The sequence below is a fragment of the Pristiophorus japonicus genome, chromosome 14, assembly GCF_044704955.1.
Source record: "Pristiophorus japonicus isolate sPriJap1 chromosome 14, sPriJap1.hap1, whole genome shotgun sequence".
Classification (NCBI taxonomy): Eukaryota; Metazoa; Chordata; class Chondrichthyes; family Pristiophoridae; genus Pristiophorus; species Pristiophorus japonicus.
The window spans coordinates 42,926,288-42,943,178 of NC_091990.1; the positions used below are offsets into that span (position 1 = coordinate 42,926,288).

General features: G+C 47.8%; 1 pseudogene; it reads left to right on the plus strand.

Annotated features, from left to right (window-relative positions):
- Positions 1–893: 893 nt before the first annotated feature.
- Positions 894–1,012, plus strand: LOC139280365 (5S ribosomal RNA; annotated as a pseudogene).
- Positions 1,013–16,891: the final 15,879 nt, after the last annotated feature.

The window sequence follows — 16,891 nt, forward strand, 5'->3', positions numbered from 1 at the left end:
AGTCCCTCTGTATTCAATCCTCCAGCCTGTCCAAGGTGGAGGATATGGCTGAGCTTAAAGCCTGCATGGCTCTAGTATTAACATCCCTGTCTGCAGACTGACAGAACGATCCCCTTTCCTGGTATGGAAAAGCTTGTCCTGCAAGAAGAGATAGACAGATATGTGACATGGTCAAGAGCATTCATGCCCTTGCTATATACAAATCAACTTATCATAGTCAGCATGAAGAAGCAGCAAGTTTGGGCAACAGGGAAGTAATAGCTTTTTATGGCGTGAGTGAAAGCAGAAAGGAAATGTTATGAAGTCTTTCCTACTGACTTCTGGATAACCATGGGAAGCAGAGAAGGAAGTGATTGATTGTACAGAGGTGAAGGTAGGGTCATGCAGGACTAATCAGGAAAAAAAAAAGAGATGTTACTTTGGAAATCCTGGTGAGCTCATTAAATTTCTTTTTGCACAGTAGCTAGATCCTGTTGCAAATATTGCTTGCATTAACATACTGTGCCATCTCTCGCCATGCCTGTTCATCCACTTGCCTCGGAATCCACCAACCCTCCAAGGGGAAGAGGACCTTTCTACTCTCACAAAATTGCTCCACCAGCATCTATTCCCCTGCTTTGGCCACTAAAAAGACACTTCCCCTTGAAAATACTGCGCAACCATGAGAACTCACGGCAGCCCTCAATTTCTTGTCCCCTAATCACTCAGCTACCATTGTAAGCTGAATTCATGTTGGCAGCTGGCTGACTCATGCTATGAGAGGTAATCCAAAAAATGGAACCGGTCCCCACTGATTCCACTGGTCCACCCTTTTGCTGCCAGTTTTATGCTCGGAGTCTGAAATCAGTCCACGCGTTTACAATGAGTATACTCACAGGTTTGTAGAGCTGTTGACCTATGGCCATACTAGTCTGAAAAAGCCTGATCTTGTCTGATCTCAGATACAAAGCAGATTAAGGCCTGCTTAGTACTTGGAAGAGAGACTGACTGGGAATACCAGGTGCTGTAGACTCCCCCACCATTTAGCCAGGGGGCACTTGTAAAATTTGTGTTTTTAGTGCCGAAAAAAAAAACCCACAAAAAAAAGGGCACTTGAAAAGTGTTTGGAGTGTCCCCAGATCAGGGGGCACTTGATTTAACTGTTTAATTTTGTTTACAACAAAAGAGTTGTTGAGCTGTTACATGCACTGGCGCAACATCTTGTCATCTGGAGGAGGTGGGTGTCCCCAGTGGAGTGCTCTTTATGCTGAAGTCCTCCCTTTATTTATTGGGGACTTGGCCTGGAGGGTGTTGCATGGGGCAGTCCCATGCAATTGATTTTTAAGTTGGTTCACGGGCTCCCAGGCCGCCTGCAATTTCTGCAGTCTAGAGGAGTCCGTGTTCCATGTTTTTATAGAATGTGCAAGGTTGCAGCCCCTATTCCACTACTTAAAGAGGCTGCTCCTGAAATTCTGGCTGCTCTTCAGTCCCACGCTCCTGATCTTTGGGCACCCCTGTGCGGAGGGGAGCGGGTAGGTCCGAGGGCCTCCTCGTAGGACTGCTCCTGGGCACGGCCAAGGGTGCCATCAGCCGGTCCAGGCAGCGGGCAGTCGAGGGGGTCGTTCAGCCCGACTGCCTGCCTCTCTTCCGCGCATACATCCGAGCCAGGGTGTCCTTGGAGATGGAGCATGTGGTGTCCACCGGTACGCTCGCGACCTTCCGCGAGAGGTGGGTGCCGGAGAGACTGTGAGTGCATCATTACCCCCGGCAACCAAATTTTAATTTGTTTTAAAGTTTAATTTGTTTTACTGCCGGTTTTAGTGACCCTTCCCTTTTATAGGGGCACTTGTATATATATGTGTTTTAGTGCCCAAAAAAACCCCCCTAAAAACCCCACAAAAAATACAAAAAACCCCCCCTAAAAAAACAAAAAAGGGCCTTGATAAGTGTTGGAGTGTCCCCCAGATTAGGGAGCACTTGATTTAATGTTTACTTTTGTTTTCTACAAAAGAGTGTAGAGCTGTTGACCTACGGCCATACTAGTCTGAAAAAGCCTGGTCTCAGATGTGAAATAGATTAAGGCCTGCTAAGTACTTGGAAGGGAGACCGACTGGGAATACCAGGTGCTGTAGACTCCCCCACCATTTAGCCAGGGGGCACTTGTAAAATTTGTGTTTTAAGTGCCCAAAAAAACCCCAAAAAACCCACACAAAAAAAGGGCACTTGAAAAGTGTTTGGAGTGTCCCCAGATCAGGGGGCACTTGATTTAACTGTTTAATTTTGTTTACAACAAAAGAGTTGTAGAGCTGTTACATGCCATGGCACACCATCTTGCCATCTGGAGGAGGCGAGTGTCCCCAATGGAGTACTCTCTACACGGGAGTCCTCCCTTTATTTATTGGGACTTGGCCTGGAGGGTGTTGCATGGGACAGTCCCATGCAATTGATTTTTAAGTTGGTTCACGGGCTCCCAGGCCGCCTGCAATTTCTGCGGTCTGGAAGAGTCCGTGCTCCATGTTTTTATGGAGTGTGCGAGGTTGCAGCCCCTGTTGCATTATTTGAAGGGGCTGCTCTTCAAATTCTGGTTGCACTTCAGTCCCACACTCCTGATCTTTGGGCACCCTGTGCGGAGGGGAGCGGGCAGGTCCGAAGGCCTCTTTGTAGGACTGCTCCTGGGCACGGCCAAGGGTGCCATCAGCCGATCCAGGCAGCGGGCGGTCGAGGGGATCATTCAGCTCGACTGCCTGCCTCTCTTCCGCGGTTACATCCGAGCCAGGGTGTCCCTGGAGATGGAGCACGCGGTGTCCACCGGTACGCTCGTGGCATCATCACCCCCGGCAACCAAATTTTAATTTGAATACTATTGTTTAAAGTTTAATTTATCTACGTTTGTTGGTTTTAGTGCATCCCCCGCTTTTAGCCAGGGGACACTTTTATAATTTGTGTTTCAGTGCCCTCAAAAAAAACAAGGAGGCACTTGTTTGAAAATGTTTGGTGTGTCTCCCCTCCCTTTAATCAGAGGGCACTTGATTTTATGTTTTTCTACAAAAATAGTTGTAGAGATGTTGGACGCCATGGCACACCATCTTGCCGTCCGGAGGAGGTGGGCATCCCCAGTGGAGGGCTCTCCACACGGGAGTCCTCTCTTTATTTATTGGGGACTTGGATTGGAGGGTGTTGCATGGAGCAGTCCCGTGCAATTGATTTTTAAGTCGATTCACGAGCTCCCAGACAGCCTGCAATTTCTGTGGTCTGGAAGAGTCCGTGTTCCATGTTTATGTTGAGTGTGAGAGGTTGCAGCCCCTATTTCATTATTTAAAGGGGCTGCCCCTCAAATTCTGGTTGCACTTCAGTCCCATGCTCCTGATCTTTGGGCACCCTGTGCCGAGGGGAGTGGGCAGGTTGGAAGGCCTCCTCCTAGGACTGCTCCGGGCATGGCCATGGTGGCCATTAACCGGTCCAGGCAGTGGGCGGTCAAGGGGGTCATTCAGCTCGACTGCCTGCCTCTCTTCTGCAGTTACATTCGAGCCAGGGTGTCCCTGGAGATGGAGCACGCGGTGTCCACTAGTACGCTCGAATTTGTGGGTTCTAGTGCCCTTGCCACAAAAGGGGGCACTTGATTTAATGTTCCATTTTAAAATAGTTGTAGAGCTGGTGAGTGGCTTAGCCAGTTACATGATGTTCACAAGACTCAATAAAAACCCTCATCAGTTGGGTCTAGATCACCCACAATGAGGTATGCAGTTGTGAGCCGAGTGGATGAACTGGTAATATGTAGTGTGATTGTTAAACCTTTGTTAATAAACCAATAGCAATGTGTTGCTATGAATTCTTAAGCAAAGAACCCATGAAACAAATACATTACAATGCTAAAATCTTATTCTTATCTATAACATTTAAAATGTAATGCCTTTGCAAAAAACTTTGTACTTCTTAGGCCTGCCCTCTCTTGACAGACGAAACCTCCTGTACTGCTCCAGTCCCAGAGGTGAAAATCTTAACAGAGCCGTGGATGCTGAGAATTTGAAATTACTGTGAACAAGTTCTGTGTGTGAGAGAAAGATTATGGGAGTTGTATTCTTCACCTTGCTCCTGTGGACTACTCGATGATAATTGACATCACATGACAATCAAATAGGTTCACAAATTCTTATGTGTGACAGGCAGAGAGAGAGAGGGAGATATGCTTCATGGCAATTCTGCTTCTCATCCTACTTCAGTGGCAACACAATACTTGCAGTACAGCACAACAACCCATGCCACAATGATAAGGAGGCTGAAAATTTATAAGCAAGGGTGAGGCAAAGCAATGAAAAAAACAGGAGATGGCAGTTTTTGCAGCGTTTTGTACTGTTTAAGCAGTAAAACGTCTGAGTTAAAAGTGTTTTTTGGGATGAGTTTTTTTTATTGTGTTGTTGAGATAGACTAATCGGGGTTTAGCAAACGATGAGAGTGACTGTAAACGACTTCCAGAAGAGCTAGACAGGGCTAGCTAATTGAGCACATAGGTGAAAGGTGTAATTTAGTGTGGATCTGTGAGGTAATACATTTTGGGAAGGATTGGCAGTAAACACTCGCTGGATGCTGAAAGTGAGCGTACTGCCGAGATTAATCAGGATGATGTGAGAGATCGGAAACTATAGATAGGAGAAGAGACTTGAAGTGCTCAGATCATTTCCACTGGAGCAGGCTGAGGAAAGATTTAATAGAAATGTTTACAATATAAAGGGTTTTGATAGAGTGGGTCGGGAAAGAACATTTCCTCTGGGCAGGGAGTCAGAGATCAGGGGGCCATCAATTTAAAATTGTCAATAAGCTGGTGGGAAAATATGTTAGGATAAAAATCTGTGGCCACTTAGGCCGCCGCCAGACCGCAGCAGATATCAGAAACGAAGCTTCAGGTGCCAGATTAACAGTGCACAGCAGCTAGTAAAATACCAAGTAGCTGTAAATGAACACAAGGAGGTAATACCATGCCAGGATTCTGCCAAAGCTCCTCAACAACATTCCTTGAATGGTTAATGGTGTCATCGGAACCCCCTCAATTAAATTCCCATCCTATTGCTCACAGCAAGCTGCCCGTTATCCTGCAGTGATAAACAGACTGTGAACACAATGTGCTGCAATAAAACATTAGTTGTACAGCATGCATTTCTGGTCTGAACACTGCCGTATATTAATTGCTGTGTGGAGTAACTAATTGAGTTCATTAGCTGCACACAGAAAACAGCGTTGAGTAACAAACATGTCAGCATTAATGTCTGTCACTGCTTGTACACTCGTGAACCTTTTTATAGAAAGAAAATAAAGACTTGCATTTCTATAGTGCCTCTCACTACCTCAGAATGTCCCAAAGCACTTTCCAGCCAATTAGGTACTTTCTTGAAGAGTAGTCACTGTTGTAATGTAGGAATGGTTGAGGTGCATTTACATCGTTTTCGATTTGAGATCCTTTGATAGCAGCCAGGAACAGGATTAAGTGGTATTGGTGTGAAATATGACTGTCGATTTTAATATAGCCATGTCAGCGGAGAAGGAAACATAAAACATTTTTACAGTTGATTTGTATATGTAGAATAATGGTTAGCAGAAAGCAATTACAAGGTTTTAACCGAGAAGGTTCAGATGAATGTATTGGAAAGTCAGAGATTAAATTATACTTTTAAAAACATTGCTCCTTTTATTACATATATATATATATACTGGGCATTTTAGTTTGTATTATTAGGATCCTGGTTGTCTTAAAATTTTTGACTATAGCCAATACAAAACTATTTGAGGACTAGTAGATACATATTTAGAATTGGTGACCTCCTGTCAGTAAATTTAATTTTCTTTCTCCTGGTTGGTATTATCAACACGTGGAGGGTATACAGTTACTGATTTTATATCTATGTCTCTATATATATATAATATATATATATATTTATACGATTTATTTTATGCACTTATAGTTCCTTTGGGTTTCTATGGTAACCTGACAGCTGAAATGTAATAAAAGGGCTTGTGATGGCATTCCTACTGCTTGGCCGATCAATCATCCGTAGTTGATTTTGGAAAAACGACGGTCTGGATTTTCCTCACATGACTACCCATTTTTGGCCAGCTTTGGGGTGGTAAACTGCATATAATGAGGGATTTTCCAGTCCTTTGCGCTCCGGGTTTTGCCCCGGAGCAGCGTGAAAGGCGCAGTGAGGTCTCCAGCGCCCTGCCGCGATCCTCCGGTCGAGTTTTAGAGCTGCGTCGGGTGTGCAACGCCCCAGGTTGTGACACCGGCCCGAGGTTTGACCTTTGCCCGATCTGTCTGCCCAGAAGTGTGCCCACAATGATCAGCTGGGAAATCAGGGCGGTCCAACAATCCCGTCGGCGGAGAGAACGATAATGGACTTCAAAAGTAAGTGCCATTGTTTTTTCTTTAAATCTTTTGTGGGATTTGTGTTGTGGTGGCATGGGCAATGTTTTGGGAATGTTTTTGTGGGATTTTGTGAGGTTCCCCCCACCCCGCCACCCCAGACCTCTTGCGGAGCGCTCCCTGGCTGGCTATTTAGCTTGGGTGTTTCCTATCCTAACGCCAAGAGAGGTGTACAACATCTCCCTGAAGAGATCGCAAAGTTTCTGTTTAAAGAATGGACTCAGTCGAGAATATTTCGTGGATTTTATGGGGTCACCCTGCTCAGATATGTGAAAAAGCTGGTTTTGTTAAAACTGCAGAGACCGCATGGCAGTTAGCTGTGACAAAAGAACTGTCAGTCATCCATTGACAAAAGAGCTGTCAGTCAGGAAAGGGGGGGGGCATTGACAAAGCCACTCTAATATGCAAAAGCACTTCTCACCTCCACCTCAGAAGGAAAAGCAGAACAATGAACTCACTAGCCTGGCCAGCCAAGGAGGAACCGAGTGTTTTCCCAACAGAAAGACTGAGAGAGATACCCAGATTAAGGGCCATCAGCCCAATCCATATGGGTTGGATGGCCCATCACTGACTAAGTACCCATTTTTAGAAACAAAGAGATTTTAAAGATTGGCAGGAAAGATAGGGGTAGCAAGACTCCCATAAAGACAGGGTCTTTTCCACTTTATTTTTTAGCTTGGAGCTTGGAGTGAAGCTTGGAGCTTGCAGCTTGCAGCTTGTATCTAGAGAGAGCTCCCTCTCCCTCTCGCTCTCGCTCCACCAAGATCGATGTACCAGAGGAAGAGGCCACAATACCGCAGAAGAAGCCATCAACACTGAAGACCGGCAGTGGCAGTGACTTCCCACAGCTGAGCTGAGCAAGGAAACCAACTGTGGGTGTGGTGGTGAGCATGATCGCAAGTGTCTCAAGCCAGTAAGCAGATATCCCAGGAGAGCTGGCTGAGGGCTCAGGTTTTTCTCAGAAGTGAAGCTTTTCAGGGCTATTCTGGGATGGGTAATTCATTGGTAGGGGTAGAGTTAGAATCCACCAGGAAATTACTGCATGTTACTAGGTCCCATTTCTGTACTGCATGTATGTTGTTTGTAATCTGGATTTTATTCTCCACCAAGACAGTGATTTCGTTTAGTAGTGTATGTTTTAGCCAGTATACGTTAGACCAAATAAATATAAGTATGATTTTTCACCGAAGCATTCCTGTCCGTGACTCATTTCATTTGCACTCTGAATAATAATTCCCGGGTCTAGAACTTTCGTAAGGTGGGGGAGATTCGAACCGTCCATCTAGCAATTGAGCTGGGATCAAAACCGCTTACACCCTTAGTGCTGCACCCCCTGACGCAGAGCTCAGATACCCAAATTTAACAACAAAGTCGCAAACTGTTCCAGGCCATTAACTTTACCGCCCCGCCGCCATTATCGCCTCAAAAACATAAAAGCCTAAAATCCAGCCCAAATTTCCTGCATATAGATACATGCTCAATGGGGTTTACAGCTCAAGATGATCTTACTTAGTATGTCACAGCCCTCAGTAGAGTGTGCTTTCCCCCAGAAACAATTGGGACTGGCCAGTAGCTGGCAAATAAATCTGCGGTCCATTTCCACCAGAAAAACAACATTGTCTAGTATCAGTCAAAGTCATAACTGCCTTGAATGTGTTTGCCACTGGTTCTTTCCAGGCAGTATCTTGGGAACCTTTATCACATAAATCAGTTCACGAGGAGTTACTGATGCTCTCTTCAGGCAGGCCGCACAATTCATTCCGCCTCAATGTAAACTGAGAACGAGCTATCCAACTCTACAGACTGGCCGGGTTCCTACAGGTGCAAGGTGTAACTGATAGAAGCTTGTGGCACTCGCAGCCCATATGAATAGAAAAAGGCTTTCATTTGATTAATATACACTTTGTGTGAAATGCCTTACCCTGCCTGTTAATGCCCATGACCCAGGAAGCTGTCAAGACGCCTCCTTCATGCATCGATCCACTAACCCTTACCACTCAAAGCCATGTATCAGGATGGTTGGTTGTTGATCAGGGCTTTCCCCTCAACTTATCACTTCAGGAAGGATTCTGCAGACAGAGGGAAAGAGCAGGTCAAATCAGCTGACGTGGATGAATTTGAAGATGGGGAGGGACCTCCATTCTCATTGACTGATGAGGGCACACAAAACGAAGATGACATGGAACAGGGCGAGCAGCGATCGGACAAAGGAAGAGACAACTTACTCAGTGCTTTCAATGAATAGAAGTCTACACATCAAATAAGGAGATGTCACACCTGACTGGTCTTCCCCTGAACCTCACAAAGTTTTTCACTGGGGCCGAAATTAAGCCTCCCAAAAAGGCCTCTTACCGCCAGAAAGTGGCGGCAAGGCGGCGGAGTTGAGCAGCCGCCGACTTCCTGTCCAATGGCCGCCGCGATCAAAATTCACCTCGGGGATTTTTCTGGCAGTTCCCATTTCCGCCCGCTGCTGCCGATCGTCCTAAGTATGTCATCAAAGGGTGCCACGACGATCTCCCTCACCTCCATGGCACCCCCTGTGAAATTTAGCTGGAAAAATCATAGATCTGCCGCGCGGTGCCCCCGAAAGCTTTTTCTGTCGGTGCACCTTCCTTTCACTCTGTGAGCCACGGCAATGCAGTAGACTTCAAGTGGAGGGCGCACTGCCGTGGCCGCCATGTTTTTTTTTGCCGGGCGACTTTCCGATCGATCGGACAATCATGGCCGCCGGTTCGACCGGGCCGCCAACAGGCAGTCTGGCACCCCCCTCTTGGGTGTCAGGCCGCCGGCCCGGCCGAAACCCTCCCTGATGACCCAGAGGACCGAAGCTGAATAATCGCTGGTTCTCTCCCCTTCAAATGAGGGGTGAGATGTGGTGACGCACACACGCACTGATGTCACCATCATTCCGCCACAGACTGACAGCGGCGGAGACTCTGTCCCGCCCCCACTTCCGCCACCGTAGGGTACTTACCGCCGCACTTTCGCCCCCGTTATGACCGACTTCCGGTCCGCTCCAAAATAAATGCCAAAGAGCTGAAAATCAATCAAGAATCCACCTCTTCTGACGGGATGGTAAAAATACTTTGAAAACGATAGGTACGCCAGGTTTCCAGCAGGGGTGAATTCTGTGTGTAGATTTCTGCCCATATCTTTCTTAAGAGAGAAATCTAAATTTCCTCTGCCATCATCCAACTCCAAAAAGTTGCAAGCATACATACAAATCAATTCTGAACTCTCTGTGGTCAAGCTCGGTTTACCTTCCAAAACAGCATTCACCAAAAGTGCCCACCAGATCCATAAACCTCTTCTAACCACCTTTGTGCCAGCTAAGGTACTTTGTCTGGCTCCCAATCTACTGCTTCTATGAGGTGCTCCCTGAGGGTGATAAAGTTGAGTATTGAGTGGCCAGGAATGTTCTCCTGCAAACCTAGAGGCCTGAGGTTATTCTGGCAGCCTTCCACTTGTCGTGACAAGGGGGGCCAGGCCCATCTCTAAAGTTCCCACATGTGCATGGCACGTGCTCCATCTATTTTTACTTCAAAATTGTAATTGGGGTCCTGCAACAGCATAAGACCCCGATTTGCATCTTTAAACAGCCTCCCGACCAAAACAGGTGGACATGCTGTGGACATATTTATTTAAAAATTACACCACTTACTGCTGCTTCCCATGGCCTAACTCTACCTTCCCCATGGCGGTAATAAAGAGGTCCCCCTATTGAGGAAATGAGCCCTTTCTCCTTCCTGTCTGACCCCAAACAATAACCTGAAGGTTTTGGTAAGTGGGAGCCTTACTGCCATCTTTTGTGGTGCTTCCTCATCGTTATTGTGTTGTAAATGGTGCTGTGGCCAAGTGATAAGATGTCGTAAACCGAAGATTATGGGTTCGACCCTGTCCGTGCCTGAATAAATTGTAATTTCTATGATTCAGCCCCTTTAGGGTCACTCTGTTGCTGCAGAAATTTTGTGGCCCTGGGCTGGCAGGTTCCCTGAGTGGCGGGAATCCCGCTGGGTGCCATCGTGCATCACAAATGAGCGCGGCGTATTTCTACAATTCAGCGAAACAACTTTATGATGTCAGACAAACGTTTAAGTGGGATCCATATAAATACAGTAAAAGCAGAGAATGAAAATGCAGCCTATGATTGGCCGACAAACCGACTGCTCGCACTAGTTCTGTAAAGTGGACATACCGAAGGATATCCCTGGGGATTGATGCAACCCCAGCAAGACCTACCTGTAAACGTGAATATTTACACAATTATCTTTTTCTGCAAAAATCACAGACACCTAGGCCGCACCTGGGGCTAAAATGAGCTTTCTGTTTTTTAACAGTTGTCATCTTTATAAGCTTTTTGTTTATTCAGAAGAGCGCGTTGTGGGAAATTACATTTATTCCATTCCATGTCACAGTGCATGTTTAACAGCAAAATCTCTATTATCTCTCTCTTTTTTTATCGTATTATAAATGACTCATCTGTGGAAGGTGCCTGCACAGATTAATTAACTCCAGCGTTTTCTCAGAAACATTGCTCGTCCACAATATTTAATTTAATAGATGATAGAGAAACATTTCTGGAGCTGCCGTGGAATTATTTGAAAGAACAAAATATCAATAATGATTTCTTGATAATGACAGCATTTGTTATGGATGTTTAATAACTATCCATCTTGAAAAATGCAACCATGGTAACCTCACATTAATCCCCATTAGAAAATCTCAGTAATCCCTTAATTATTGGTTTGTGATTCATTGTGACATCTTGTAGAAAATGTAGTCTTATAGATGTGAGTATAATATCATAAATTCATAAAATAAAATAAAATATTATTGAAGCAGCATTAGTATTTAGTAAGCATATTGAGCATTATATTTGTCATGTATGCAACCTTCACACAACTGTAACCTTCATGTAACTGTAACCTTCATACAACCACACTGTACACTGTATACATGTCCTGGAAGTGCACACCTTGACCACAGGGGGTGAACTTGTGGGAGACACTCCTCACCTGGGCACTCAGGTATTTAAAGGGAGGTCCCACGCAGGATCATCACTTCTTTGTCCTGGGAATAAAGAAAGGTCACGCAGTGACCGTGTCTGCAGTACATGCCTCGTGTGATTCAGTCGCAAGGTGCAGGGACACCACATTTGGCGACGAGAAACGGGAATCATCGAACCACGAGGATGGCCACCGGTAGCAAAGAGGAACGTTACTGTGTGTGTGTGTGAGGACTGGGATGACTTCGTTGAGAGACTCTAGCAGAGTTTCGTCACGAAGGACTGGCTGGGAGCGGCAGCGGCTGACAAGCGGAGGGCGCATCTACTGACCAGCTGCGGCCCAAAGACGCATGCGCTGATGAAAGATTTGCTTGCACCCAAGAAGCCAGTGGACAAGTCCTTCGAAGAGCTCAGTCAGCTGATCAGTGAGCATCTCAAACTGGCGAGAAGCGTACACATGGCCCAGCACCGGTTCTACACACACCGGCGTCGGGAGGGACAAAACATCTCGGACATAGTTGCGGACCTGCGGTGCTTGACCAGTCTCTGTAAGTTCACAGATGCCTGCAGGGGGGAGATGTTAAGGGATTTTTTCATTGAGGGCATTAGTCATGCCGGGATTTTCGGGAAGCTCATAGAGACCAAGGACTTGACTTTAGAAGGGGTGGCATTGATAGCTCAGACCTTCATGGCAGGGGAAGAGGAGACCAAGCAAATTTACACGTGCAGCTCTGGTTCCAACGTTACGATGGACCAGGGAGTTAACATTGTGAACGCGGCTCATGACCCCATAGACAGGCAAGGGTATTTTGAAACAAGCCAGGCAGCAACAAACGCTAGGGTGGGCCCGCAACAGGGACAATGGAAAGGGGATCGGCAATTCACGCCATCTCGAGGAACAATACGTCCCGTGATGGGACCATTGACACCCAACATCAGAGCGCTTAGAAACAACCAAAGGGCCTGGTAACAGTCATTTTGTTAACAACAACCTCAGCTCATGCTGGAGGTGTGGGGGTAGACATACTGCGAAAAGCTGCAGGTTTCAGCAATTTATCTGTAGGAATTGCAACATCAGTGGACACTTGGCCATAATGTGCAGGAAGGCTGTAGCGAGGCTAATCTACAAGATGGAGGAACCAGACGAGGGGTCTGCAATACAGGATGATGTTTGGGGCAAAGCCATGGATGCTGAAGTTCAGCGGGTTCATGTGGCTGACGTCCACAGCTTATATACCAAAACGCCACCTATGATGATGAAAATTTTATTGAATGGCATCCCAGTGCGCATGGAGCTGGATACAGAAGCCAGCCAGTCTCTTATGAGCGCCCAACAATTTGAGAGACTATGGCCACACAGAGCTAGCAGGCCAAAACTGGAACACATTGACATGCAGCAATGGACGTACACCAAAGAGATCATCCCAGTGCGAGGCAGTGCAAACTTGGTGGTAACCGGTCAGAGAACTGGCTGCCACTCTGGATTATCCCGGGAAATGGCCCCGCACTTTTGGGGAGGAGTTGGCTAGCCGAGATGAACTGGAAATGGGGGGATGTGCACGCCATTTCATCTGTGGAGCGAAGCTCATGCTCACAGGTCCTACAGAAACTCGGGGCACTGTTTCAACCAGGTGTTGGGACTTTCAAGGGCACCAAAGTAGTGATACGCATCACCCCGGATGCCAGACCAGTGCACCACAAAGCCAGAGCTGTGCCGTATGCGATGGATGAGAAAATTGAAAGTGAATTGGACAGGCTGCTCAGAGAGTGCATAATCTCGGCAGTTGAATTCAGTGACTGGGCAAGCCCCATCGTTCCTGTTCTCAAAGCGGATGGCTCGGTCAGGATTTGTGGCGACTACAAGGCCACCATCAACCGAGTGACACTGCAGGATCAATACCCGCTTCTGAGAGTGGAGGACGTTTTTGCCACGCTGGCAGGTGGCAAGCTGTTCACCAAGTTGGAGCTCACTTCGGCCTACATGACTCAGGAACTGACTGAAGAATCCAAGCTTCTGACCACCATCACGATGCACTAGGAGCTATTTATCTACAACAGGTGTCTGTTTGGCATTCGTTTGGCGGCCGCTATCTTTCAGAGGAACATGGAAAGCTTGCTTAAATCCATTCCTGGAACGATCGTATTCCAAGACAACATCCTAATAACAGGTCGAGACACTGAAGAACACCTCCAAAACCTGGGGGAGGTGCTACGCCGACTGGACCGGGTAGGCTTGCGGTTGTAAAAGCCCAAGTGTGTGTTTTTGGCCCCAGAGGTCGAATTTTTGGGCAGGAGAGTTGCCACAGACGGGATTCGGCCCACTGAAGCTAAAACGGAGGCGATCCGCCGGGTGCCCAGGCCCGGCAACACATCGGAGTTGCGATCATTCCTGGGACTTTTGAACTATTTCGGGAACTTTCTGCCGAACTTAATCACACTGTTGGATCCATTACACGTGCTCTTGCGTAAAGGTTGTGAATGGTTTTGGGGGGACGGTCAAGAACGGGCTTTCAATAGAGTGCAGAACCTCCTTTGTTCTAACAAGCTGTTGACCTTGTACGGCCCCTGTAAAAAACTGGTTTTAACATGTGATGCATCATCCTACGGGGTTGGGTGCATGTTGCAGCAGAGTAATGATGATGGCCGACTCCAATCAGTGGCTTATGCCTCCAGGTCACTCTCCCAGGCAGAGCGTGGATACGGCATGGTTGAAAAGGAAGCACTCGCTTGTGTTTACGGTGTGAAAAAGATGCACCAATACCTTTTCGGTAGGCAGTTCGAGCTAGTAACAGACCACAAGCCGTTAACATCCCAGTTGTCCGACAGCAAGGCTGTCAATGCCAATGCATCAGCTCGCATACAGCGATGGGCTCTCACACTGGCTGCGTATGACTACACCATACGGCACCGGCCAGGCACCGGGAATTGAGCTGACGCGCTCAGCAGGCTCCCACTGGCCACCACCGAGGAGGCGTCAGAGCAAAGTGCTGAGATGGTCATGGCCGTTGAGGCTTTTGACAACGCAGGCTCCCCCATCACAGCCCGCCAGATCAAAATCTGGACCAACAGGGACCCCCCTCCTGTCCATGATAAAGAAATGTGTTCTGACTGAGGATTGGGCACCCACACATGGGGCGTGCCCCGAGGAGGTCAGAACGTTTCACAGACGGATGGATGAGCTCTCCATCCAAGCCGACTGCCTGCTATGGGGCAGCTGGGTTGTCATGCCCCAGAAAGGAAGGGAAGCATTCATCAGGGAACTCCACCGTGAGCACCCTGGCATCGTGTTAATGAAGGCCATTGCCCGGTCACATGTATGGTGGCCGGGAATTGGCTCAGACCTGGAACACTGGGTTCGCAGTTGCACGATGTGTGCCCAGCTGGGCAATGCCCCCAGGGAGGCCCCCCTCAGTCCGTGGCCCTGGCCCACCAGGCTATGGTCACGCGTTCACATAGACTACGCGGGCCCATTCATGGGAAAAATGTTCCTGATCGTTGTCGATGCATACTCGAAATGGATCGAGTGCATCATATTAAACTCGTGCACGACATCCATCACAGCGGAGAGTCTGCGCTCGGTTTTCGCGACCCACGGCTTGCCGGACATTCTGGTCAGCGATAATGGCCCGTGCTTCACCAGGCATGAATTCCAGGAGTTTATGTCGGGTAATGGCACCAAACACGTCCGGACAGCACGTTCAAGCTGGCTTCCAATGGCCAGGCGGAACATGCGGTCCAAGTCATAAAACAGAGTATGCTCCGTATCCAAGGACCCTCACATCAGCACCATCTATCGCGCCTCCTGCTTGCCTACAGGTCCCGCCCGCATTCGCTCACGGGAGTCCCGCCAGTGGAACTACTCATGAAACTCACGCTTAAAACGCAGCTGTCCCTCATTCATCCAGCCCTGGCAGACATTGTTGAGGGCAAGCGCCAGTCCCAAACCAAGTGCCATGATCGAAACGCAAGGGGAAGGTGTATAGAAATTGATAACCCGGTATTTGTTCTTAACCATGCTTTGGGACCCAAGTGGCTTGAGGGCACCGTAATTGGCAAAGAGGGGAATAGGTTCATAGTGGTCAGATTCAACAATGGGCAGATATGCCGAAAACACTTGAACCAAGTAAAGAAAAGGTTCAGCATCGACACTGAGGAACCTGAGGAAGAGCAGGAGATGTTACCCACACCACTGCCAGTGGGCGAGCAACAGGGATGTTCACCAACATGCACAGTCCCTGCGGCCAGCCCGGACAGGCCGGAATCACCTCAGGTGACAGAGATGCATGCCAAGGCTCAGCCACCAGAGCACCAACTACGGCGCTTCACGAGAGAGCTTCGACTACCTGAAAGACTTAACCTTTGACACAAAAAGACGTGAGGGGGGAGGTGATGTCATGTATGCAACCTTCACACAACTGTAACCTTCATGTAACTGTAACCTTCATGCAACCACACTGTACACTGTATATATGACCTGGAAGTGCACACCTTGACTACAGGGAGTGAACTTGTAGGAGACACTCCTCACCTGGGCACTCAGGTATATAAAGGGAGGTCCCACGCAGGATCATCACTTCTTAGTCCTGGGAATAAAGAAAGGTCACGCAGTGACCGTGTCTGCAGTACATGCCTCGTGTGATTCAGTAGAAAGGTGCAGGGACACCACAATCATCATAGGCAGTCCCTCGAAATCGAGGAAGACTTGGTTCCACTCTAAAAGTGAGTTCTCAGGTGACTGACAGTCCAATACGGGAATTACAGTCTCTGTCACAGGTGGGACAGACAGTGGTTGAAGGAAAGGGTGAGTGGGGAGTCTGGTTTGCAGCACGCTTCTTCCGCTGTGTGCGCTTGTTTTCTGCATGCTCTCGACGACGAGACTCGAGGTGCTCAGCGCTCTCCCAGATGCTCTTCCTCCACTTAGGGTGGTCTTGGGCCAGGGATTCTCAGGTGCCGATGGGGATGTTGCACTTTATCAAGGAGGCTTTGAGGGTATTCTTTAAACATTTCCTCTGCCCACCTGGGGCTCGCTTGCTATAGGAGTTCTGAGCAGAGTGCTTGCTTTGAGATTCTCGTGTCTGGCATGCGGACGATGTGGCCCGCCCAACGGAGCTGGTCGAGTGTGGTCAGTGCTTCGACGCTGGGGATGTTGGCCTGATCGAGAACACTGTCGTTGGTGCATCTATCCTCCCAGTTGATTTGCAAGATCTTGCTGAGGCAGCGCTGATGGTACTTCTCCAGTGCTTTGAGGTGTCTACTGTTTATGGTCCATGTCTCTGAGCTATAGAGGAGGACGGGTATCACTACTGCCCTGTCATATTGAGCAGTGTGCTGCGAGAGGATATTATACCTCCAACTGAGCTGAACTGAGCAATCTCTGCTTAATTTTCTGCAAATCTCAATGAATTGGTACCTATCCAGATAACTATTTCATTGCTCATCAAAAAAGTCTTTGCTGGATTTATTTTGTGATGGTTTTTGTTTGATAAAGCTCCATT